Consider the following 25,182-nt stretch of genomic DNA (forward strand, 5'->3'; position numbering starts at 1 on the left):
AGTAAAGAAAATATCATATATTATTACATCACAAGCATTTGTTCAAAACTATGTTTACAAACTATAGGACCCAACGAGAGTTTAGGGCATCATCCTCAACATAACTTGCTTCTCTACTTGACAATCTCTACAAATCTTCTTTTCATTTTCTCGTAGACTAGAAAGCCCAATCACAGTATTTTTGTCAATGACAAGGCATCTATCTCTGGTGAAACTTATATTCAGACTTAGACACAAAGCTGGCTAATACTAATTGTTGGGGTTGCTGCCCTAAACTCTCATTGGGTCCTGTAGTTTGTAACACTGTATTAAACAAAAGCTTGTGATGTAATAATATATGATATGTTCTTCACTATTGTCTATGAAAGATGAGATGTTTTATTTGTTTTACCACAAACCAATAAACTAAGATCCCTGGTTTTCGTTGTAACTTAAGCATGTATATGGAGACATATAGATGGATCATGCCTTAAGTGATAACTAAAATGGTCTATAGTATATGGATATAGGAGGGAAATCTTATCCTAGTGGCACTACGGATGCGGCCCACTTTGAAGATAGTTACAAGTGTTGTGACTTGCTACAGATGGTCTGATCCTTATCATTCATGTGGAGACATGCGAGCGGGGTGCCCTATACAAAGGAGTTTGTATAAGACCGAACCACAAAGTGTTATAGTCTTGTTATATAACATCGTTCATGATAGAGACTTCACTTCACTAGGATGACTATAAGTAACATGACCTCAATTCTGAGTGAGTTGGGAACTCCTACCTTTGAGGGTGGTCCTTTGATTTGCATAGGTTCGAATGGCCAGATTGTCGACTCAAACCTACCACTTTGGGGATTCGTCTGATTGAAGAGCTGGGAACTCAGCTACACAAGATGGAATTCACTCCTTCCCCGAAGCAAGGGTAAATGATAGATTGCTCCCTTAAGGGCTGATTCCGGGGCTTGAATGATGTGGCACCACACACCTTCTCATGGCCTGAGAGGTGTCCACACATAGTAGGACTATGTTGTATTGTTCATTAGAGAGATCAGTTGTACTTAAGGAGTTAGATGTAACTATAGGGGCAAAATGGTAAATTAGCCCAAGTACACTTACGAGCATTTATGAAAAGTTATCGTACTGTTGACTAGTTATATCTAATGGACATATAAATATATCTGTGGTGAGAAAAGTGCAGTTGTCGGTCTTTAGTGGAGTGCCTGGCAGTTAACGGATGGTGGATCTTGTGGCTAAAGAGTTTAGTCAGCTAATCACGTACCGTTGGAGCTTCAAGCCGCAGGTCCATAAGGTCCCTTGGTAGCCAATGGATTCAAGTTGAGAATCAGTTTTTGGGTCAGTTTGAAGTGTTCATTTGACAAGAGGGAGTTTGATTATATATGATATGATTAAACTGGTTCAGTTATATATGATATAATTGACATGATGTATGAGATATATTATTGGAGAAAAAGGATATAAATATGATTTATATTTAGTAGAGGAGAAAAGAACTATGCTTTAAATGTTGCATATGATGTGATATTAAAACGATAGGTTATAAATATGATAAGTTTGTTATTATATTTATTTATAATTAAACAATTATAAGATAATTGTTAGTGGTTTTCTCCATAACCGTACGTGAAAGTGAGAGGTTGCATTCAGTTTTCATAACTGAAGGATAAAATGAAAATAGTTTTAATTTTGCAAGTGGATCGGAGAATCGCTTGCTAAGTTGTACACTGCCCATCGTATAGGTAACGAGAGCCTATACGACAACTCAAGTTTTCCTAAACGATCGTGTACACGCGCAATCGACCTAAACGATTATATAGCTTTTACTAAATGATCGTGCAAGAGCGAGATTCTCTAAACGATCATCTAAACGATCATACCCGAATACCTAAATGATCATGCACCTTTTTTCTAAACGATCAAGTATCCGTTTATACGATAGACACAAAATCTCTCCCACTTGCTTGGTCGTTGAATACGATCGTGTTTCCTCTTTCCCTCTACCAAATCCAACAGAGCCCACACTGCCTAGATTCTCACTCTGAGAATACAAAGGTCACTGAGTGGTGGTCTTCTCCTTGCTGCTTGTTCGTGTAGAAGATTGTTAGGTGGTAAGCGACAACGAGATTTGATAGACGATTGGCTTGGCGTTGCAGTGACAGCGAGAGGTGTTGTTCTTGACGAGAATGAGAGACAAAGAGAAAAAAAAGTTCTTTAAAAGTAAGTCTCTCTGTCATTTGTTATTTATTTATTGAAAGCATGTCGTAATTTATTCTGTGATGCATAACTTGTATGTATGTTTGTGAATGTTGTATTTGTGTCACAATGAATTTGGAACGATCTTGCTTCCGCTCATAGGTACTCTTTGATAAGTGTTTCTTACTAATGACATTTACACTGAGTCATTCCACCAGTATGACATCATCAAGAGTAGGAAGCCCTGAATACTTTAGTTTTCCTTTGCTAACAATTTTTTCTTGCGCCCCATCTCCAAAAATGACTTTGTTTAAACTAACAGCTTAGAGATCAGAGATATATTCTCTCTCCATTCATGTGCCTAAAGCAGCCACTGTAAAAAAATCAATCCCTTTTGGTAGAGGATCTGAGAGAAGTAAGAACCACATCACAGTGATTTAAGTTGCTTTTGACTCTCTAGACTTGCTTGATTTTACAAAAATCGTCCTCATAGCCAAGCTATAAACAGGAAATCTTGATTCAAGACTCTATTTCGAATAGCCAAACAGTTTGTTGCAATGTGGTCTAATATGACCTTTCTTACCACAGTAATGAAAAACCCAGTATCTTCTAACTTGCTAATCACTCTTGTAATATGATTTATGAGTTAAACTGGTTAATTGGGTATTCATCTATGGTTCTTGTTAGTTGACAAAAATGATTTTTGGCTTTCATTTATCAGCTCCTCTTCTTTCATTTGATTTTTCAGAGCCAGAACATCTAATACCATAAACATCTCTTAAGTTTTGTCCCACGGAGAGTATTTGTTCTAGGTTATTTATCCCAGAATTTAACATTTTAACTGACTTACATATAGCAACTTTTTTAGTTTTAGCTTTCAAAAATAATTGTTATGAGCCTAGCATTATCAGCAATCAATGATTCTATTCTAGTCTTTTGAACTTCCAAGTCCTTATTGTCTTCATGCCATTGTTTATAAAGATCATGGTAGGATGATGCAACAGACGAATTAGGGCCTTCATTTTCATCTTTAAAATTGGAAAGTCATGTTTATGAAGTTTTACTTCTAAACTATTAGAGGTAATGCAACTGAAAAAAGCTTTGACATCTCCATCAGATTCACAATTCTCATCAGATAGAGTCAATACATACCTTTTATTTTGTGCTTTAAGAAAGTCGGACATCCGGCTTGGAAGTGACTAAAACCTTCACATTCTCTACATCAAATAGATTTCTATTTGGTTAAGGATCCTCCTTTATCAACATCCTTCTTCGTCCTCAGAACCTTCTATGAACCAAACCTTGTATTGACTCCTGACTTGATATTTCGAAGAGGAAAGGACCTTGGTCTTCTGTCAAATTTCTTTAGCACGCATGAAAATTGTTTGGACATAAGTGAAATCTCATCAACAAGATTTTCCTCTGATTATTCTCCTCGTTCTGGTTCTTTCCTTCAACAACAGATTGTAAGGCGATGCCATGACTATTTTTTTCCAATCTTATCGTCTAGAGACATTTCAAATGTGAGAAGTGAACCAAATAGGTCATCCACTCTCATGGATGAGATATTCTGTGCTTCTTCAATTGCAGTAACTTTCATGTCAAACTTCTTGGAAAGAGATCTAAGAATCGTTCTTACCAGTTTCTCTTCTAAGATGTTCTCTCTAAAGGTAAAGAATTCACTTGCAAGATCAAGTAATCTAACATAGAACTTAGCTATGGTCTTGTCTTCCTGTATCTTAAGATTTCAAACTTTGTAGCTAACGACAGAAGTCTTGACATTTTAACTTTTGATGTCCCTTCGTAGTAACAGTACGAACATTCCATGCTTCCTTTGCAGAGACACACATATTTATCAACACGAAGATGTTTTTGTCAACACCATCAATATGGAATTTAATGCATGAGAATTTTCTAGGAAGACTTCATCCTTTACCTCTGACCATTCTACATCCGGTTTGAGTTTCCCCCTTTTGCATTAGTAATTTCTGGGTGAGACCAGCCAATGAGAATAGACTTCCAGGAACTTTTAGCAATAGACTTCAGAAAGGTTGTCATTCTTGCCTTCCATTATGCATAGTTTGTTCCATCCAAGATGGGTGGATGCAAGTTTGAGTCACCTTCTTTGATTCCTTCCATAGTTGAACACAAGGATAAAAAAATAGAGATAATGTTGACCCACTCTGAGATGAATTGAAAATCATATGGAAGTACCTACTGCACGTTAAAGGATGTTACAAACTAAGTCACGATAATTCACAGAACATTCAACAAACAAAGATACCAAATAGAAATAATACTAAAGATTGTTAACCTAGTTCAGTGATTAACACCTACATCTTAGGGGTAGCATGCTCGTGAAAAGATAACTTTACTAATATAAATGATAAGCCATTACAACATAGTACTTATTTGTTTTGATAACTCAGATAGAGTGACCTCTATAGAGCTTAACAACTTAACCATTCACTTAATCTCCTTCTAGATATGAGATTCCCTCTCTAGGATACATAGGCTCCCCCTAAGCAATTATGTTAGTGAAGAATGTTTTAGGTATCCCCTTAGACTTAGACTCCCTCTTGGGTACACTAAGCTCTCTTTGAGTCATCAGACTCCTTCTCACTAGTACTCTATCTTTCACTTTCGAGCACAGACCACTTCACTCATTTAGCTTAGGCTCCCCCTAAGCTTGAAAATCCCTTCTCAAACAGTATACTAATGAAGCACACAACCGATTTGGAGTAAGTCCCCAACCTCACAGCAACACAATCTTCAACCCTTCAAAGATTGACAACGAACACATTTTTGATCGGTGAACTTCATAAGATAAACGACACTATAAAATCTTTCCCAGAACAACCAACCCTAAACCAAAGACTAATTGTCTTTATATACACACAACAAATATCAAAAATACCAACTCTAACTTCCAAAAATACTTACGCACAGAAAAGGAAATGGTCTGCAAGAATACAACAGACAAAATATTCCATATAAAGAGAGATTTTGCATAGACAACATTTCCATATAACAACTGTAATCCAGCAAGATCAAATGCAGAAGCATTCTTAATGACAACATCCGGACTTAATAAATATTAGCAACACACAAAGTGTAATAGTAAACTATAAAATACAAAGCTACTTAAAGCATTCTCTTTTATGGATTATTTATTTCACATGAGAAGCTCAAGAAGTAGCCTTTTTCACATTAAACATAAGAGAGTGATACTAGAAAACAAAGAAAATGAGTTTGAGCACACCACCACATGGTTAAAGGGTCCCTCCAAATAGAGATACTGTTTAGAATTCCTCTACCTATGAGTCCTTTAGTACTAGATGGAAGAAGCAAAGTATAAGGTACATTAATAGGTCCAGTTCTATTTTTCAGATTGATATCTTTGTTCCTTTCAATAATTCTATTTTCAACTTCAAACACTTGTTTTTCAAAATTCTCAACACTTCCAATGCAGCTCTGTCTGACGTCCATTCAAAGCTCTTTGCCCAAGATAAACCTCATCAGAAGCATGCCTTGACAAGATTTCAGTTAGTGAAACACCAAGAAATGTTTGAAATTGTGAATTGATTGTTCTTAAGAAAGCCTTCTCATGATTTTTTTCAAGTTCTTTGTACTCAGTACTACCTGCTTCAGGCATAAACCTACGACTTATAGTTGGTCTATTGGGAATAAAGCCTCCATAAGGATATTGTCCAAAGTTAATTGCGACATGAAGAGCCGAAGAAATCCATATAATGATAGTACATGTTTCAACTACATCCTTAAAACTTTGCATCTTTGGCCATCATGGTTCATTTTTCTTATCAGCATGACCTTTCTCTCTAAGCTATTTCCACCAAGATTGGAGTTCAACATCATTTTGAATTGCCTTTATCATCTTTGTAGTATAAAGATCAATAATTTGTAACCCATGCTTTAATTCTTGACCAAATCTCAAGCCCATCAACCGCAAATGGGTAATCCTCCATGAGTAACTTCAGCCCATGGGGGAATTTGAGTCTTCAACTGCTACACCTCTACACAAATCAAGGAGAAGAAAATATGTTTATCATCTTTATTATATAATTAATAGGGAAATTTTCACAAACTATGGTGTTGGTTATGTCTATACCTCTAATTAAAATAGCTCCGATCGGTGATTTACCTCTTGAGAAGATTAGCAGGGAGTGCTTACTTAAGGAAATTCATTCCTTATAGATGTGAGAAGATAACTCCATGGAATACTTTGATTGAAAATGAGTTTCTTCAAGTAAACCATCAAAATTAACAAGGACTTGCCTTGCAAATGCATTTATAAACATAATGTCTTTGTAATGAGGAACAAGCAATTTATGAATAGGATGAAGCACACTCGATTGTCTATGTGTTGCAATCACAAATGGTTCTTGTACTACATGAGTATGCAACCTACCATAATTTTCTAAGTGTTAAGATCATCTTTCAGATCACAAGCATATTATTAAAGATTTTAGGACAAAATTTCAATTTGAAAAGTAGATATTTCCATACCAATGGCTTATAAGTTGATGGTAACCAGCATCATTCACAGCCACATAAGCTTTAGCCAATTGCCATATTGACTTTTCAACTCCTCCTTCAGCTGGAAAATAAAGTTTGCTACTTGCACCAAATTGATAAGCTTGAGGGTGTGCCAAACTCAACTCAATCACCAAAGGCGCCAAGGTACCATCAGCTTTCAAAAAGAGCACTGTTCTTGTGGCATAAGTTTTTGTTGATGTCGAATTTATTTTTCTAAGATATGGCATTAGTGCATCATGGTGATCCAATATGTATAGCCTCTTCTGATTCAATGCCTACATATATAGATTAAAAAAAACATTAAATTAGAATAATATAAATTGGAAAAATAAAAATAAGGAAACAAAAGTTTTGATCCCCATAGATTCTGGGGTCAAGTTTGCTCGTGGGAGGAAATTCCTATAAATATAAAATAATAATAATAATAAAATTATAATTTCTGGAAAGAAATTTATTAGTAAAGATGGAGTAAAAATAAATTTTTTGAAATTATTACTTTAAGACGACGAATGATTAGAAGGTTAACTCCAGCTAGCATTTCTCTTGCAAATTCTTTGTCAATTTGCCATGGTATTCACAATTATTAGAGAAAAAAATTGAATTAATAAAGGTTAATTATATATCTATGAAATTCAAATTCAATTTGATATACATTTCAATAAAACAATTTAAATTTGAAAATTCGATTCAGAAAATTGAACGTGGTGGGATCTTATCACGTTGTATATAAACAGAACGACAAATATTTAACTATTTATATATTCTATGCAAACACTAAACGTCCGTTTGGTAATCATTTGATTATCTATTTTTATTTTTTAAAATTAAGTCCATAGACACTATTTTCATCTCCAACATTCTTTCTTTGTTATTTACTTTTTATCAATAGTTTGAATAACCGGGCCTTATTTTGAAAACTAAAAATGTAGGCTCCGTTTGGTAACCATCTTATTTTTTTGTTTTTATTTTTGAAAATGAAACTTATATTATCCACATTTCATACTATGATCTGCATATTTCTTAAGTATAATTTTTGAATTCTTAGCTAAATTCTAAAAAAAAAATAATTTTTCGAAAGCTATTTCTTTAGTTTCAAATTTTGGCTTGGTTTTTTAAACAATTGGTAAAAAATAGATGACAAATGAAGAAATTTGGAGATAGGAGTAGCATCTATAGGCTTAATTTTCAAAAACAAAAACAAAAAACAAAATGGTTACCAAACGGGACCATAACTTTTAAAAACTTGCTTTTATTTATGGAATTTGGCTAAGAATTCAACCATTGTACTTAAGAATGATGCAAATCATTGTAAGAAATGAGGAGTAAATAAACTTAATTTTTAAAAACCAAAAACAAAAATGAAATGGTTACCAAACAAGATCTAAATAATTAATATATAAAAGTAATTCTATTATAAGTTCACATTTTTATATAGAGATCTTATATGAACTGACACAACTCAAATTCAATCACTAGTCAATATAACTATTTGAGTGTATTTAAAACCTTAACTAATAATCTAATCTAATTACTATAGATATTTAATTACCTTCTTCATTAATCCCCTTAAACTCTAATTTTTTAAAAAAAAAAAATCGGGTGAGAGAAGCTCAAACTCTCGTCCTCGGGATAACTCAATCAAAACTATGAGACCTATGCGCTAGCCAACTGCACCACATCCCCGAATACTTATCTATAGATTACTCAAATGACATTTCAACAAGCACATTTTAATTGACATAATCAAATCTAAATTAATCTTCAAATAGACATAAACATTACTTACTAATTCGGATTTGAGGATGTCAAAAGAAAAAACGATGATTCTCGATGTATTATACCTTGAACAACTTGTGGGGTTGAAAATTTGAGAAAGCGTTCATTATCGGTCCGTAAAAGTTCTTGGAACATGGGTGGAGTGAAACCCTTAGTGAGGTTCTTAAAGACATCCAATGGGACAGGAAGTCCTCCTTCATAAAGATTATGAACATCTTGGAATTTATTAAACTCTCCTAGATTTAAATTTATTAGGTTTATAAGCGTTGGTTGAACTGTCGAAACAAGTGATTTCAAAGCAAATCCAAGAAAATCTGATAACTTCAAGTGACCAAAATTTTCATCTCTTGGTATGTAAATGTTTAGTCCCGATATCACTCTACTCTCGTAGTTGGAATCTAAACAAGTTAATGGCATTGGAAAATTATTATAAGATTAAGGTTTATATAATCAAGAAATGAATTTTGATTCAACAATATTGTTACAATATAGATAAAACTGTAATGTTCCATTTAGCTTGTACAAAATCTTGTTAGAATAAACCATATTGAAAAGACTTAAAAAGGGTATGATTTAATTAAATTTGAAAATAAATAAAAACTTTGAGTCGAAGGAAAATTATTTATAATATAAACAAATTATGAGAGTATTATCTATAAGTGCTTAAATTATAAGCTTATTTGTCATTGAAGTTTGTGTTTATTTGTTTTGATTAAAATTATTTAATAAGTCACTAAATTTTCAATTTTGTAGGTCATAAGTCTTTAAACTTTAAATATTGTGTCTAGTAAATTTGTGAATCAAAGAAAACAATCGAAAATTTTTTATTTTCCTTGAAAAAGAAACTAATGAAGAAGATGGATCATAAATTGAGGAATTAAATTTATAATATTGACAGTTTAAATACTAAATAGACATAAGCTTTGAATTTTATGCTTTGTAATTCAAGTATATAAAATATGTCCATTTCGATAACTATTTTGTTTTTGTTTTGATTTTTTTTAAGATGAAGCTTATAAACACCACTGCTTTCACTTATTGATTTCTTTTGTTATTTAATTTTTAAAAGTGTGTTTTCTAAAAAAAAAAAAAAAAAGTCATTTTTTAAGATTTTTCTTTTAAAAAATATATTATTTTTTTAAAAGAAATTTGGCTAAAATTAAGTGTTGAGTTCCTAGAATGAAAACACTATAATAAAAATAAAAAGTTATAAGGAAATAAACACATTTTTCAAAATGGCTATCAAATGGAGTCTTAATAATCTTACCTTTCCAATGACGTGGTCGCCCAGTTCTTGCACGACGAGGGTAAGGGTATTGGCTCCCTCCAAGAATGGGACGCCCATCACTGGGTTCGGAAATGTCATTGTAGACATCATAATCATAAATTCTATTCCAATCCTTATGCTCTCCAATTCCATCTCCTCTAAGGGTCAATTCTTCCTCTCTATACTTGCAAAGAGGATTTGGCGTCTCACTTGGAAGATATGTCTATGTATATACAAATAAAGAAATGATTAATTCCTTGAAATGAAGGGAGTAATAATTAAGCTAGAAGAAAAGGGAAAATAATTAAATCTTACATTATTAGCAAAGAAAATACGATCTTTCTTCTATCTTCCATAAGGGTAAACCCATGAATTGCAATCAAAATGTATTTTTCCATAGCCAGGGACATCTTCAAGAGTAAGAGATTTGAGAATGAATTCACTTGTATGTCCATATTGGGTGAAGAAAGCTCCTAGATATCCAAAATTATCTTCCCATGGAAAGTTAACTTGAAACACAGATTCTCCGGCAAACAATGGTGGGATTGAAGTTAGCCATCTCTCCAAATATGCTTTCTTCCCAACTTTCCCTCTTGAGTCAAATGCTATTAAAGATTCCATTTACCAGTTTAATCATCAAACATAACATTTGATGAACTTGATTTAAATTACAAGTTTATATTCAAATTAATCTCTGAAATTTTAAATTTGAATAATAAAGGTTTCTATACTTGGAAAAAAATTTGTCGATTAATATAGATGTTATGTATATACTATCCTCAATTCCAGACTTCAAAATTTGTAAAAGTACAAAGATCCGACGAGTAGAAATATTAATTAATTAAGTGAAGAAATAACATTATAGGGGTTGATCATCATTGAACTCAAAAGTTTAAGATGATTGAATTCTTTCTTTCTTTGTTTTTTTTTTTTTTTTAACCAAATAATGCCTCTTGTTTGGGTTTCATGAGTTTTGATACTATATATTAAATTACATGAGTTTCATCTCAAAACCAATTGGCAAAGAGAGGAATAACCAATGAATTTCTTAAAGATTGTGAGGTCCCCTATTAAATATGAGGTTATATCTCAAAAACCAATCGACAATATAAAGAATAGTTTATGTATCTTATCACGATTGTGTGGTCTCTCAATTTTTTCCCGTGAGTGATTCTCAACATACATGCATTTAATTATATCAATATACCAACGAGGTCCTTTCTCTATTCGATTTTTTTTAATAAATGTACAAACTTGTTGGAGGGTAATACTGCTACCCAAGAGCTCAGGGACATTATCAAGAATTTGAGAATGGTATTTATAGGAAGAAAAAAGTTTTATCCTCTCTTAAAATTAGAAATGAACACAATCATGCGTGTTTGGACTACTCGTTTTCATCTCACATTTTCAAATACCTCATCAAGGCTATCTTGAAAACTTTTTTACAAAAAATACTATTTTCTTTTGATTTTTAACCCCTTTCCTTTTTTTCTTTTTTTCTTCTTTTTTTTTTTTTTTTTTTCTTTTAGTTGCTTGGACGTAGTCATATTTTGATTCCATTCTTTGCTTAGGATTAAAGATGGAACTTTCAAATTAATTTTAAAATCTTAATATCGTGATCGGTAATCATTTTGTTTTATTTTTTGTTTTTAAAAATTAAACCTATATTCTCTAATTTTCTTACCATAGTTTGCATTCTTAAGTACAAGAGTCAAATTCTTAACCAAATCCTAAAAACAGAAACAAACTTTTAAAAATTACTTTTTTTAGATTTCAAATTTTGGATTGATTTTAAAAACATGAGTAGAAAGTAGATAACAAAACAAGAAACTTAGAGGTGAAAAGGTATTGCAAACTTAATTTTTAAAAAATATATATCATATGGTTACCAAATGGAACCTTATTAATGTGAATTTCATTTCTAATGTCTCTATAAATGATATATAATTAATTTTAATCTTTCCTCTCTCGAGTAGCATAGTCTTTTGATTTTTGTTTAAATTTGATCGACGCATTTCTTAAAAAATAGAAAAAGAAATGAAATTGTTTTAAAACGCGGGTGTGATTATATGACAAGCCTTAACTACGCAAAATAATTGTTCGTATTTATTGGCCAATATAAGCATGCCTCAATAATAAATGAATGCATAAACAAAGGGATTTTTACATAAAAAACCATCTTTAGATCCTATATTTCAAAAATGTCTTTAAATTTGAATTTTTTCAAGAAAGACTATTAATATTATTTTTGGACAAATTTATGTTTTTTTATTTTTTATTTTTATATATATTTCCCTATTCTCAAAACTTTGAAGAGAGAAACTATATTTATTATGGAGAGAGAAGATTTATTTGATCAGATTTCTTTTCATATTTTCAAATGGAGAGAGAAAATGCATTTATTTGTTGAGATTTTTTTTTATTTAATTTAATTGGAGAGAGAAAATATATTTAATGATTTTTTTCTATTTTCATTGGTTTCACTTTTTTTTTTATGCGGATTCATAGTCGTGTAAAATATACCTCAGAACATTTTGTTAGAAATTTGAAAATATTATAACCAATACATGAAATATACCATAGTATATAAATTCAATGCTTCACATAGATCACCATATAATGCATTTATTATAGAGAGAGAAAATGCATTTATTATGATCTTTTCCCTTTTTCGATTTTAGAGATAAAATGCATTTGATATATTTTTCTATTTTCATTTGGAGAGAGAATTACATTTAATATCATTTTATTTTCCATTTCATTTTTCATGTTGATTTTTGTTATTATTTGAAATATTTCATTGTTTGTTCACTTGTACATGTAATATATTCCATTGTTTATTTGTACATATCAATTTATTGGTCTTTTTTTATGGATTAATGGTTGTTTTAAATATACATTTGAATATTTTGACAGATTCATGATTATTTTAAATATACCTTAGAACATTTTGTTAGGTATTTGAAAATATTCTAACCAATATATGAAATATACTACAGTTTATAAATTAGAGATTGACTCAATGCATGACATAAATCACAGTATAAACCAATATATAAAATACACTACAGTATATAAAAATTTCATTTACAACACAGTATATATATCATAATACAATAAGTCTAAGTAAAAAAAAAAACACTCATGTATATCAAATAAACAAATACATATATCATAGTATATATCAAATTTCCTACAAAAGCTTAAAAAAAAAAGTACACATATATCATAGTATATAAAATATGGGAAAAAATAAAGTCCATCTTCATATGTGGGTTTATAATACATAACCCTCCATCTTCATCTTCTCTACTTCTTTAGCCATGGTCGCCACGGTTCTCTCTTCCCATCGTCGTCGATCGAATTTGCTCGCCTCACCGTGTTGTTGACCGAATCTACTCAACCCGTCACCGTCAATTCGCCCCACGCTGTCCACGTCATCAATTTGTCCCAAAGTCATTCGTGTCACCTCGTGTTGAGCCATCAATTCGCCCCACGCCGTTGTCTACCACCTACAACTCACATCGCCGGAAGGAGAAAAGAGAGGGAGGGGGAAGGAGAAAAGAGAGTGAAGAGGAAGAAATGAGTGAGAATTATGGGGGAGAGAATATATGAAATATATTATTGGGGGGGAGAGAACATATGCATGAGGGAGAGAGAATATGCATGGGAGAGAGAAGTATACATGGAGGAGAGAGAAATACATAATATATATATATATATATATATAACGTAGGTGAAGGCTAAAGTGTAAGTAGCCACTGATATTAGTGAAAATAGAGAGACCCATATATATATATATATTTTTTTCTGTTAAAAATGAAATGTTCAAGATACTAACGTAATATGTGTCTATTCTTAAGGCCTTTTATGTAGAAATCCCTAGACCAAACAAGCTCAACATCACAAGATTCAAATGACTTAAGCCCAATACCACAAGTCGTCGAGCCCGGCATCACAAATCATGGTCCACATTTAGAAGCCCAATATTCTCCAACCAAATGACATAAAATCAAGGGTTGACAAGAGAAATTTTAAAGTTTCATTTGGAAAAATGGAAAAAAGTTTCAAAATTGTAAAAATAGCAAAGTAAATTTAAATAATAGAAAAATACTAATTAGTAAATGACCAAACTACTCCAACGACTAAAAAAATGAGTACAAATAGACAATGCTTCAAAAAAAAAACTTGAAAACCGCAAATATATTCTATCTAAATATTCTAGAAGGCACAAAAAATTACAATCTCAACCAAAAGCTAGCTAAACAATAAATAACATGGTCAAAATCTTAAAAGGGTTCCAAATCCAAAACCAGCCAATATGGTCCTCACCGATAACCAATTGGTGGCTGCTTTTTCGATAGACGACCACGATAGTGTGCCTGCAGTACGATGATCATAGGTGGTAGCATGTGACTACTTAGAGAACCATTGGGTGATGAGCAAAAGAAGACTTGATAGTCAAGTAAGCCGAAATGTAGCAGAGATGGTGATGGTGAGAGAAGAAAGGATAGAAGGTTCTAAAGGAGGAGACCCAAGATGCGATTATGGCAAGGAGGGTGTGCTGACATCAATTTTAAAGTAGAGGTTGTGGAGATGTTATGGATACAGGCTTGTTACAAATGGGAAATAAGAAAGAGAGAAAGAAAAGGTCGGAATGAAAAGGAAGTAAAGTAGCATTATTGTTTTTCAAAAAATATTTATTTATAAATATGTAAGGAGGAGAGTGCTTAGATTTTTTTTAAAAAAAAAAATTCCACAAAAAATTATAAATATATTGGAACATGGAAATGAGGGTTTTTTTTTTTTTTTTTTTAATGAAACTGTGCAGAATAAATCTTATTAAATAATAAATAGGTATATAAATATGTTTTATATACCAATGATATATTGTTATATCACTAGATTATATTTTAAAAAGTATAAACTATATAAATAGTAATAATATAAACAAAAAAAAATGAAAATACTTGCAAAAACATATAAATAAAAAAAATCAAATAAAACAGAATCTAATAACAAAAGATAGATTCAAATGGATATTGTTGGAGAAAAATTAGGAAGAATCTCTAATTAAATTAGGAAACACGAAAAATGATTATTAAAATCGCATAACTTTATATTACAATTATATTGTATGTGTAGAGATAAATTAGTTAATCCCATAACTTCATGTTACAACTACACTCTATGTAAAAATGTATATTAGTTAATTTCAAAGCCTACCAAAGACAAGCTAGAAATATATTTAACTTCATATTAGATTTTGAATCTTATAACAACATATTTAAACAAATGAAAAAAGATTAGATAAAACTAAATATGGTAACAAAAAGTTAAACTAATTTAAGAAGAGTTAAATAAACCAAATTTAATAAAAATGTTCTCAGATGGTTGGAGAGAATGAAATGTTTCCATTGAATTATTATTCAAATATAGTGTACTTGAAAGATTCACACACACATTAAAGAGTAGTCAACCACCAAACAGAAATCATAACTCCGATTCTCTAGCGTCCAACACAGCTGTAGAAGTTTTGATTTATTGTAGTGTCTAACCCTGATTCTCTCTGATGAGCAAAATTTCATCTTCTTTTGCTGAAAAATGTGAAGAAACTTGATTATAATAATAAAGTAAAAGAAGATTGAATAGACATACAAGAATAGATGATGAGGAAAATAGGAAGATCGATGGATCAATGGATAGAATCGTTTGGTAAAAGCAAAAGATGAGGATGAAAAAATTGAAATTAAGGGAAAAAAATTTAAATTTGTAAATTCAATATTATTTATGCATCAATAACAAATATATGATTTTTAGATAATTAAATGTAAAATAACCAAAGATATATTTCAAAACATTGACAATGGTAATATAATAATATAATATGAGATAAAATGAGATAAAAATAGTGACTAAATATAAAATATGTATAGTTGAATCTAATAACATATATAAAAAAAATTTAAACCTTAAAAAATATGGAAAAATATCCAGCTAATTTATTTAGAATTGTTATAAAATAATGAAAAATGTGGGTGGAAGGGTTTTTTTTCCTAAATTAAGAAGCTTTATTTATTTATTTTTATCAATATGTAGAGTGGAGAATCCAATTTATTTACAAATTTATGTCCCATATTATAATCATTTTGTTTTTGAAAATCTTTTTTTAGTTTTTAGAAAAAAAAAACATGTTTGAGAATTGTTTTTGAGTTTTTGTCTTTAGAAAACAAAAAAACTAACAGGTTTGATAATTGTGTTATTTTCTTTTTATTTTTCAAAGATACATATCGACGACCTTTTTAGTTTTCTTTACATTTTTATATAAAAATAAAATCAAACTCATTTTTTATAGTGCTTGATTATAAATCAAGCAATATTTTTCCATTTGGTATACATAATTATAAAATATTTATTTTGAACTTTTTTTTAATTTCATGTTGATAAAAAAATATAAATATTTTAAATGTACAAATTAATCACAAACAAAAGGAAAAAATAACAAAAGTAAACATATTTCTTGGCACTCGGATGTAATTCACATTGGACTTCGCTGTGGGGTGTCACAATCGCTCTTTCGGAAGCTTCTCTTAGCGATTGTGCGGCACTTGTTCCCGCTCACGAACAAGCCAGCCAACTCGATTACGGACTGCCGATGGCACACCGAGTGCCTCTTGCAACCTCCACCCCCGTTTTAGGGAAAACGGTTTTAGAAAACGGGTTTGGAGAAAAGGTTTTCGTAAGAAGATTTGTGAGTGTGAATAAAGAAAGAAAGATTGTAGTAGACTAGAAAGCAATAAGCAACAACAACGGCTTTATAGAGTACTACTCCGGGTATGAGGAAATGATGGTTAGTCTTATCCCCATATAGTGCATTCTGAACAAAAAGCCAACTGGCGCCCTTGCATATGCAAAAGGGCGAGTGGTCACTTACAATGAAAATGTAAAGAAAGCAAGCTAACTACACTAATACAATACAGGATATGAAAGTAAGCTAGAAGGGGGTTGGATTGGGCATGCGGCCATGGGCAACAGGCCCTGGACAAGCATGACCGTTACATTCTCCCCCACTTAATTGGTTGACGTCCTCGTCAACCGACCTTGTTCAAAACCTGCAATGGCTGAAGCTGCATTCTTCAAGTCTTCGGCCCGCTCCCAACTGATCTCTTCGTCGGGGAGATCCTTCCATTTCACTAAGAACTCTGTCAGTTCTCGTCTGGGTCTTCCAATACGGCGCGTACGTTTATCCAGGATTTGTGCAACTTCTTTCTCAACAGAACTCTTCATCGTGACCGGTGGGCGCCTTAGCATGTTTCGCTGTTTGTCCTCGGGATCGGGATGATAGGGCTTCAGGATACTCACATGGATGACAGGATGAATCTTCATCCATGAGGGTAACTGAACCTTGTATGAGGTTCTCCCGACCTTCTCAATTACCTCCACTGGACCTTCATATTTTCTTACTAGCCGTTGGTCTCTCTGGCCTCGGAAACGAAACTGTTCCGGTCGTAGCTTGATTAGGACCTTGTCCCCAGCTTGAAACTCAAGGGCCCTCCGCTTCTTATCAGCCCACTTCTTCATCCTCTTCGATGCTCTTTCTAGGTAGGCGCGAGCGATCTCAGAGGTTTTGCTCCACTCTTTAGTGAAGTTATGTGCCTGAGGACTTTTGCCTGCATAAGGGTGGTCCACCAAGTGTGGCATGAGTGGCTGTCTGCCGCACACGACTTCGAAGGGCGTTTTTCCGGTCGCGGAACTCTGCTGGCTATTGAAGCTGAACTGAGCCACATCTAACAACTGGACCCAGTTCTTCTGCCTAGCGTCGATAAAGTGACGCAGATATTCCTCGAGCATACTGTTGAAGCGTTCCGTCTGTCCGTCAGTTTGGGGATGATAGCTAGAGGAGATATTCAGTGATGATCCCAATATTCTGAACAATTCTGTCCAGAATGTCCCAGTGAATCTTCCGTCCCGATCGCTAACAATGCTCATGGGGACACCCCATAATTTCACGATGTGTTTGAAGAACAGCTGAGCAGTCATCACGGCTGTGCACATTTTCGGCATTGGGACGAACGTGGCATATTTCGAGAACCGGTCGATGATAACAAGGACCGATTCAAACTCTCCCACCTTGGGCAAATGGGTGATGAAGTCGAGAGACACACTCTCCCACGGTCTAGAGGGCACAGGTAGGGGTTCCAGCAGACCCGCTAATTTCGCCCTTTCGACCTTATCTTGTTGGCAGACAAGGCAAGTCTTGGTAAATTGCATGACATCGTCTCGAAGACTTGGCCAATAGTAGCCTTGCTTCAGAAGGGCATAAGTCCTCTGCCAACCATTATGTCCTGCCCACGGTGTGTCGTGACACTCCTTCATCAGCGACCTTCGTAACTCCCCGGATCTGGGGATGTAGAGGCGATTGCCTTTGGTGTATAGTAGATCATCTTCCACCCAGAACTGGCGTGTCTTCCCCTCCCTGGCCAACTGTAAGATGGCCTGCGCTGCTGTATCATTTGTCAAGTGAGTTTTGACAGTTTCTCGTACTGTTGCACTCAACGTACTTGCTTGTAGGCGGGCGAACATGCACAGGGCCGCATGTTCGCTCTTTCGGCTAAGAGCGTCAGCCGCTTGGTTGCTCTTCCCCGGTCTATGTTCGAATTGGAAGTCGAACTCCGCTAGACATTCCTGCCACCGTGCCTGTTTGGACGACAACTTCGGTTGGTTGAAGAAGTGACAAATGGAGTTATTGTCGGTCTTGACCACGAACTTGGCCCCCAAGAGATACTGTCTCCAGGCCCTCAAGCAGTGAACTACTGCTAACATCTCTTTCTCGGAGGCGGCATACCTCCGTTCGGCATCATTTAGTTTTCTACTCTCATACGCGATGGGGTGTCCGTCTTGGAGGAGAACACCGCCCAACGCAAAGTCAGAAGCATCAGTCTCTACTTCAAATGGCTTGGTCACGTCGGCAATTCCGAGGACCGGCCCCTCAATCATCACTTTCTTCAAGCCCTCAAAGGCGGCTTGACATTCAGGAGTCCAGCTCCATTGGCTATCCTTCTTCAACAGTTCGGTTAATAGCCCTGTTCTTCTCGAGAATCCTTCTACGAACCGCCTATAGTAGTTGGCTAGTCCGAGGAAGGATCGTAGTTCGGTCACGGATGATGGTACCCTCCAGTCTCTAATTGCGGCCACCTTGCCCTCTTCCATACCAACCCGACCACACTCAATCACGTGGCCGAGGAAATTTATGCGCTCTTGGGCAAAGGAGCACTTCTCTCTCTTTACATACAACTGATTTCTCCTCAGCTTTTCAAAGACTAGTTGGAGGTGACGCCGATGGTCCTCCAACGAGGCACTATAGACCACAATGTCATCAAGATATACTACGACGAATTTGTCGAGGTATTCGTGAAACACTTGGTTCATTAGGGTACAGAACGTTGCTGGAGCATTGGTGAGGCCAAAGGGCATCACGAGGAATTCGAAGGCTCCATATCTCGTGACACAGGTCGTCTTGGGTTCGTCTCCTTCAGCAATTCGAACCTGATAATATCCAGACCGTAGGTCCAGCTTCGAGAAATACTTAGCACCGTGAAGCTGATCAAATAAGTCAGTGATGATAGGAAGGGGATATTTGTTGCGGACTGTGAGCTTATTCAAGGCCCGATAGTCGATGCACAACCGGAGGCTCCCATCCTTCTTCTTCTGGAACAGTACTGGGGCTCCATAAGGAGCCTTTGCCGGTCTAATAAATCCTGCCTCTAACAACTCGTCTAACTGTTTCCAAAGCTCAGCCAATTCTGGCGGGGCCATCCGATATGCATTCTTGGTAGGCGGCTTTGCCCCTGGCAACAACTCAATCTCATGGTCAATCCCCCTTCGTGGGGGTAAGGACTTGGGCAGACTTTTCGGCATGACGTCCCGATACTCTTCCAAGACAAATAGAACGTCTTGGGGGATCTCCTCTTCAGTGGACTCAACTGATTCTATCGGGATGGCCATGAACGTGGGTTCGTCGTGGGCCAGGCCCCTCTTCAATTGGAGGGCTGAGATCATTCTCACCCCATTTGGCTGCTTGATACTGGCTTGGACTACGGTCGGTGTAGATCCGGTAATGACTAAGCATTTGGCAAGGGGCATTGGTATGACTTTATGTTCAAGCAGAAATTCCATTCCCAGTACCACGTCGAAATCATCCATCTTGACAATTACGAAGTCAACGAAGCCCTTCCAATCTCCTAACTTCACTGGAGTTCTCTTCGCTATCCCCGTAATTGGTAGGGCTGCGGAATTCACAGCTTTCATCTTCCCTGCATCTCTTTCCCAATTCAAGTTCAGGCGGCGAGCTTCCCTTTCAGCCATGAAGTTATGGGTAGCCCCAGAGTCAACCATCGTGGTTTTGGCCGATCTTTGGTTGACCAAGCGTCCACATACATGAGACCTTTCTCTAGTGGCTCCGTCGCCTTTCCCATATTCTTCTGAAGTGCAGATAGGAATTTCAATGCCCCCATCCTATGATTCTCAATTTCTGCCACTGGCTCGGTTACCGTCTCCTCCAGTTCAGCCTTGTCTTCGGAGGTAGAGGCCAATGTGGCTTGAAAAGCATTGAACGCAGTTCGATTTGGACATTCGCCCGCCCTGTGTGGCCCTCTACATATGAAACAAGATAGGGGGCGATTGTAATTGTTATGCTGTTGTGGCGGCCCCCGCCAGTTGTTTCCTGATCTCGGTTGGGATGATTTACGGTCCCCCCCTGTGTTTTTGTCTCCTCCCCCAGGTCGGGGAGGACTGGAACGGCTGTTTCTGTTTCCCCCATTGGAGGAAGTTGATTGTTTCCTCACATCTTGTGAGTCAGTGCTAAGGTCGTACAGCCGTTTAGCTGCCGCGTAGGCAGAGGGGAGATCCTGTACTCTCTGTTCATATAGTTTTGATTTTGCCCACGGTTTCAGCCCTTCCACAAAGCAAAAGACCTTGTCTTTTTCAGACATATCTCGTATGTCCAACATGAGTCCTGCAAACTGTTTTACATAGTCCCTGATGTTACCTGTTTGCTTTAGCTCTCGAAGTTTTCGTCGAGCCAAGATCTCGACATTTTCAGGGAAGAACTGCGAACGAAGTTCTTGTTTCAATCTATCCCAAGTATCAATAGTGCAGCGTCCTTCCTGTATGTCTGTAAATCGTGATCTCCACGACAATTTCGCATCTTCAACTAGATGCATCGTTGCTATTGTGACTTTCGACTCTTCAGTCACTGTGTTCGTCGCCTTGAAGTATTGCTCAAGGTCGAAGATAAAATTTTCCAGGGCTTTCGCTTCTCGCACCCCACAGAAGGGTTTCGGTTCTGGGATTTTTATTCGGCTCACTGCCATTGCTCCCCCAGGTGGGGCTTGGTTCCCTACCGCTCGGATGGTGAGATTCACTCTAGCACTCACATCCGCTATCTCGGCTCTGACGACATCCAGGGCCGATCGAAAGTCTTCAGATAAGTCAGTTACCATCTGAAGTATTGCTTTTTGGGAGCTGTCCAGCTCTTCGACACGCTCCTCTATGTGGGCAACAGAGCCCGAGGAGCTATCGCCTCGTTCAAAGCTGCCGGACCGTACTGTCTTGGTCTCGAGGGTCTCTACCCTCATCATCAACTCTCTGACGGGTAATCCGTCTAGGCGGCCTACCACCGCATCAATTCCATCGGCTTTCTCGGCAACTTCTTGTAGCCGAGTCTCAAGGAAACGAACATTATCTGGGACCTCTCTCAGGTAGAGCATTTATTCTTCCATCTCTACCAATCTGTCCACATGGGACTTGTTCAGGTTCTTCGTCGCCGACATGATCACTGATCTCTCTCTATAAGCCAACTTGGCTCTGATACCAACTGTCACAATCGCTCTTTCGGAAGCTTCTCTTAGCGATTGTGCGGCACTTGTTCCCGCTCACGAATAAGCCAGCCAACTCGATTACGGACTGCCGATGGCACACCGAGTGCCTCTTGCAACCTCCACCCCCATTTTAGGGAAAACGGTTTTAGAAAACGGGTTTGGAGAAAAGGTCTTCGTAAGAAGATTTGTGAGTGTGAATAAAGAAAGAAAGATTGTAGTAGACTAGAAAGCAATAAGCAACAACAACGGCTTTATAGAGTACTACTCCGGGTATGAGGAAATGATGGTTAGTCTTATCCCCATATAGTGCATTCTGAACAAAAAGCCAACTGGCGCCCTTGCATATGCAAAAGGGCGAGTGGTCACTTACAATGAAAATGTAAAGAAAGCAAGCTAACTACACTAATACAATACAGGATATGAAAGTAAGCTAGAAAGGGGTTGGATTGGGCATGCGGCCATGGGCAACAGGCCCTGGACAAGCATGACCGTTACACGGGGCGCCTGGTGACCTTGACTATTAACCTGCTTCTCTCAAACTTCATCTCAATCTTGTCTGAATGTGATACCGATCTATGCAAGAGATTCTCGCACTACTGTCGTATCAAGCCTACGCACTCCAATTACTTATTCATACCCTTTTTCGAGTGGTTAAATGGAGGACTATTTATAATTTAATCATTTGACACATGTCCATTTTTGTGTGTGAGACAAGTGTATTATGGATATTTCTAGCACTCGAGGTTGTATGGTGTCAATTCGGTCTCGATTCCTTTATTTTCTGATTAATATATATTTACCAGCTCAGGTGACCGACCCAAACTCTGAGACATTGATATTTCTCTTTAAACTAATACTTTTGTGTGTTTTTAAATGGATAAAAAATTCACATTATTTAAAACTACTACTAAGAGTAATTTAAATAATCACAATTTTTTTTTTTTTATAGAAAACGCATATTCTTCTATAATATTGTATCCTTCACCGGATAACACACATCCTCGTGGAGATTTGAGGTTTCCTAAATTTTAAAATAATAATAATAATATAATTTATTCATATTCTCCAAACCCTTTTAATTTGATTTTTGAAATACTTTTTAAAAAAATCTTTAAAATATAATTGTAAAAATTTACAAAAAATGAGAATTGATATGGAAATGAAGTGTATAACAAGAAAATATTTTAAATATTATTTTTCATTCAATTTCATGAAAAAAAAAACGTTTTAAAAAATATTGTATTATGTAGGATTTGAAACTAAGTCTTTAGAAATAGACAATTAAGGTCTTGTTTGGTAAACATTTCGTTTTTGTTTTTAGTTTTTGAAAATTAAGTCTTTTTTCTGCTCATTTCTTACAATGATACACATCTTTCTTAAGTATCGTTGTTGAAATTCTTAGCAAAATTCCAAAACAAAAATAAATTTTTAAAAGCTACTTTTTTTAGTTTTCAAAATTTGACTTAGTTTTTTAAATCATTGGTAGAAAGTAGATAACAAAGGAAGAAATTTGGAGGTGAGTGTCTATAGGCTTAGTTTTTAAAATCCAAAAACAAAAAATAAAGATCCCGTTGGTAACCATTTCATTTTTTCGTTTTTTATTTTTGAAAATCAAACCTATTTTCTCCCAATATCCTACAATGATTTGCATATTTCTTGAAGTACAATAATTGAATTCTTAGTCAAATTTCAAAAACAAAAACAAGTTTTTAAAAGTTACTTTTTTTAGATTTCAAAATTCGGGTTGGTTTTTTAAATCGTTCGTAAGAAGTAAATAATAAAGGAAGAAATTTGGAAATGCAACAGTATCTATAGGCTTAATTTTCAAAAACCAAATTTAAAAACAAAATTGTTACCAAATAGAGCCGAAATGATTACTAAACAAGCCTAAGATAACCACTAAACCATAATGACAATATTCACAAAAATACATAAATATATTAAAATGTACTATGAGAACTAAAAATTAAATGGAAATTCTTAACAATTGAAGCAAGCGCGTATTTATGGTATAAAAACGAAAACGAATTTTTAAAAACTACTTGTTTTCGTTTTCGAAATTCCTTTAACAATTAAAAAAAGAATCATAATTCCTTAACCATTTTTAAAACGTTGTTAAAATTGAAAAGATAGAAAATCTAATTGAATGTCAAATAGACTCGTTTCTTAGAAATCAACAACCAAAAATCAAATAGTTACCTTGAGATTTGTGTGACTATATGCAGGCTATGAAGCATATATATAGATACGGCTATACGATATGGATACGATCAGATGATTCGTCAATTTATAAAAAATTAAGATATGGATATGTCTAAGGATACGCTATTTTTTTTTATATATTTCTAAAAACAAGGATAATAATACTTTAAAGATACATTTTCTTTTTCTTTAAAAAATCTAGGATATAGATAAATTTATCATACAAGTTAATAACAATAGCACAAAATAGAATACAAACACTAAAATACAATATAAAAAAGCAACATCTAAGATGTTGAAGTACAATAGTTAATAAAATGCAATAGAAAAAACGACTCATATTGCAAAGAGGAAGAAAAAGATTAGAGGGAGAAGTATGAAGATAAACGAAGAACTTCATTGAATTGTTGAAGATATCCAAATAGTTTATATTTTTGTGGACTTTGTGAGGATTAAAATATGAAGATGAAAATTAGATTATTTTAATCTAGGGTTTGGTCCGTTATTTATTTATTTTTTCTTTTAGTTTTGGATTTGAGTAGTGAGCTTTTAAATAAATTGCCTAGTTTTAGATTAGGAAAAATAAGATGAGTTGCTTGTCTCTTTTTTTTTTAAAAAAAAGTACGCGTCAAATCGCATGTCAAATATATATCTGGAAAGTATTTGATAGTATTAATATTCAATACGTATCTAATATGGATTTTTTGTTTCACATAAAATATCTGTGCTTTATAATATACAAGAGAATAGAATAGTGGTGTGCGGTGTTTGTTTATTTATTACCATTTACAATTTTCGAATTAAGGTGGGTGAGATGGTTAGATGGTGAGATTACATTTTCATATGATTAATTATTTTTTCTTTATTTAATGGGCAAGTTCATTTTTTTTTCACAAATAATGGGTGGGCACAAATACGGTATATTTTACAAATACGGTTTTTTTTTTATTTAACGTTGAGGATGTTTCTAGAGCTAACTCATATAAATTATTTTGTATTTTTTTTTTTGCCAAATAATATTTTTTTAAAATATATATATATATTGGCCAGGTTTTAAATACTTTATCAGTAATTGTTTTAAATGATAAATTGTTAGAAATATTTTCAAATATATCAAAATATCGTTGTCTATCTGTAATAGACTCTGATATATTAAAGTAGAGTAAATAAATCTTCTATATGCATTTATTAACCAAAAGAGGCCTATAAATAGGCATATTTACAACAGTGGCTAACCATTTAACTACCCTTATAACAAAACTTATAACAAAATATAAACTAATTTCTAATACTCCCCC

At 34.6% G+C, this 25,182-nt stretch overlaps 1 pseudogene; it reads right to left on the minus strand.

Annotated features, from left to right (window-relative positions):
* Window positions 1-5,253: 5,253 nt before the first annotated feature.
* Window positions 5,254-13,287, minus strand: LOC120079248 (linoleate 9S-lipoxygenase 6-like; annotated as a pseudogene).
* Window positions 13,288-25,182: the final 11,895 nt, after the last annotated feature.

This window comes from Benincasa hispida, chromosome 6 (assembly GCF_027475165.1).
Source record: "Benincasa hispida cultivar pf3 chromosome 6, pf3_genome.v1.1, whole genome shotgun sequence".
Classification (NCBI taxonomy): Eukaryota; Viridiplantae; Streptophyta; class Magnoliopsida; order Cucurbitales; family Cucurbitaceae; genus Benincasa; species Benincasa hispida.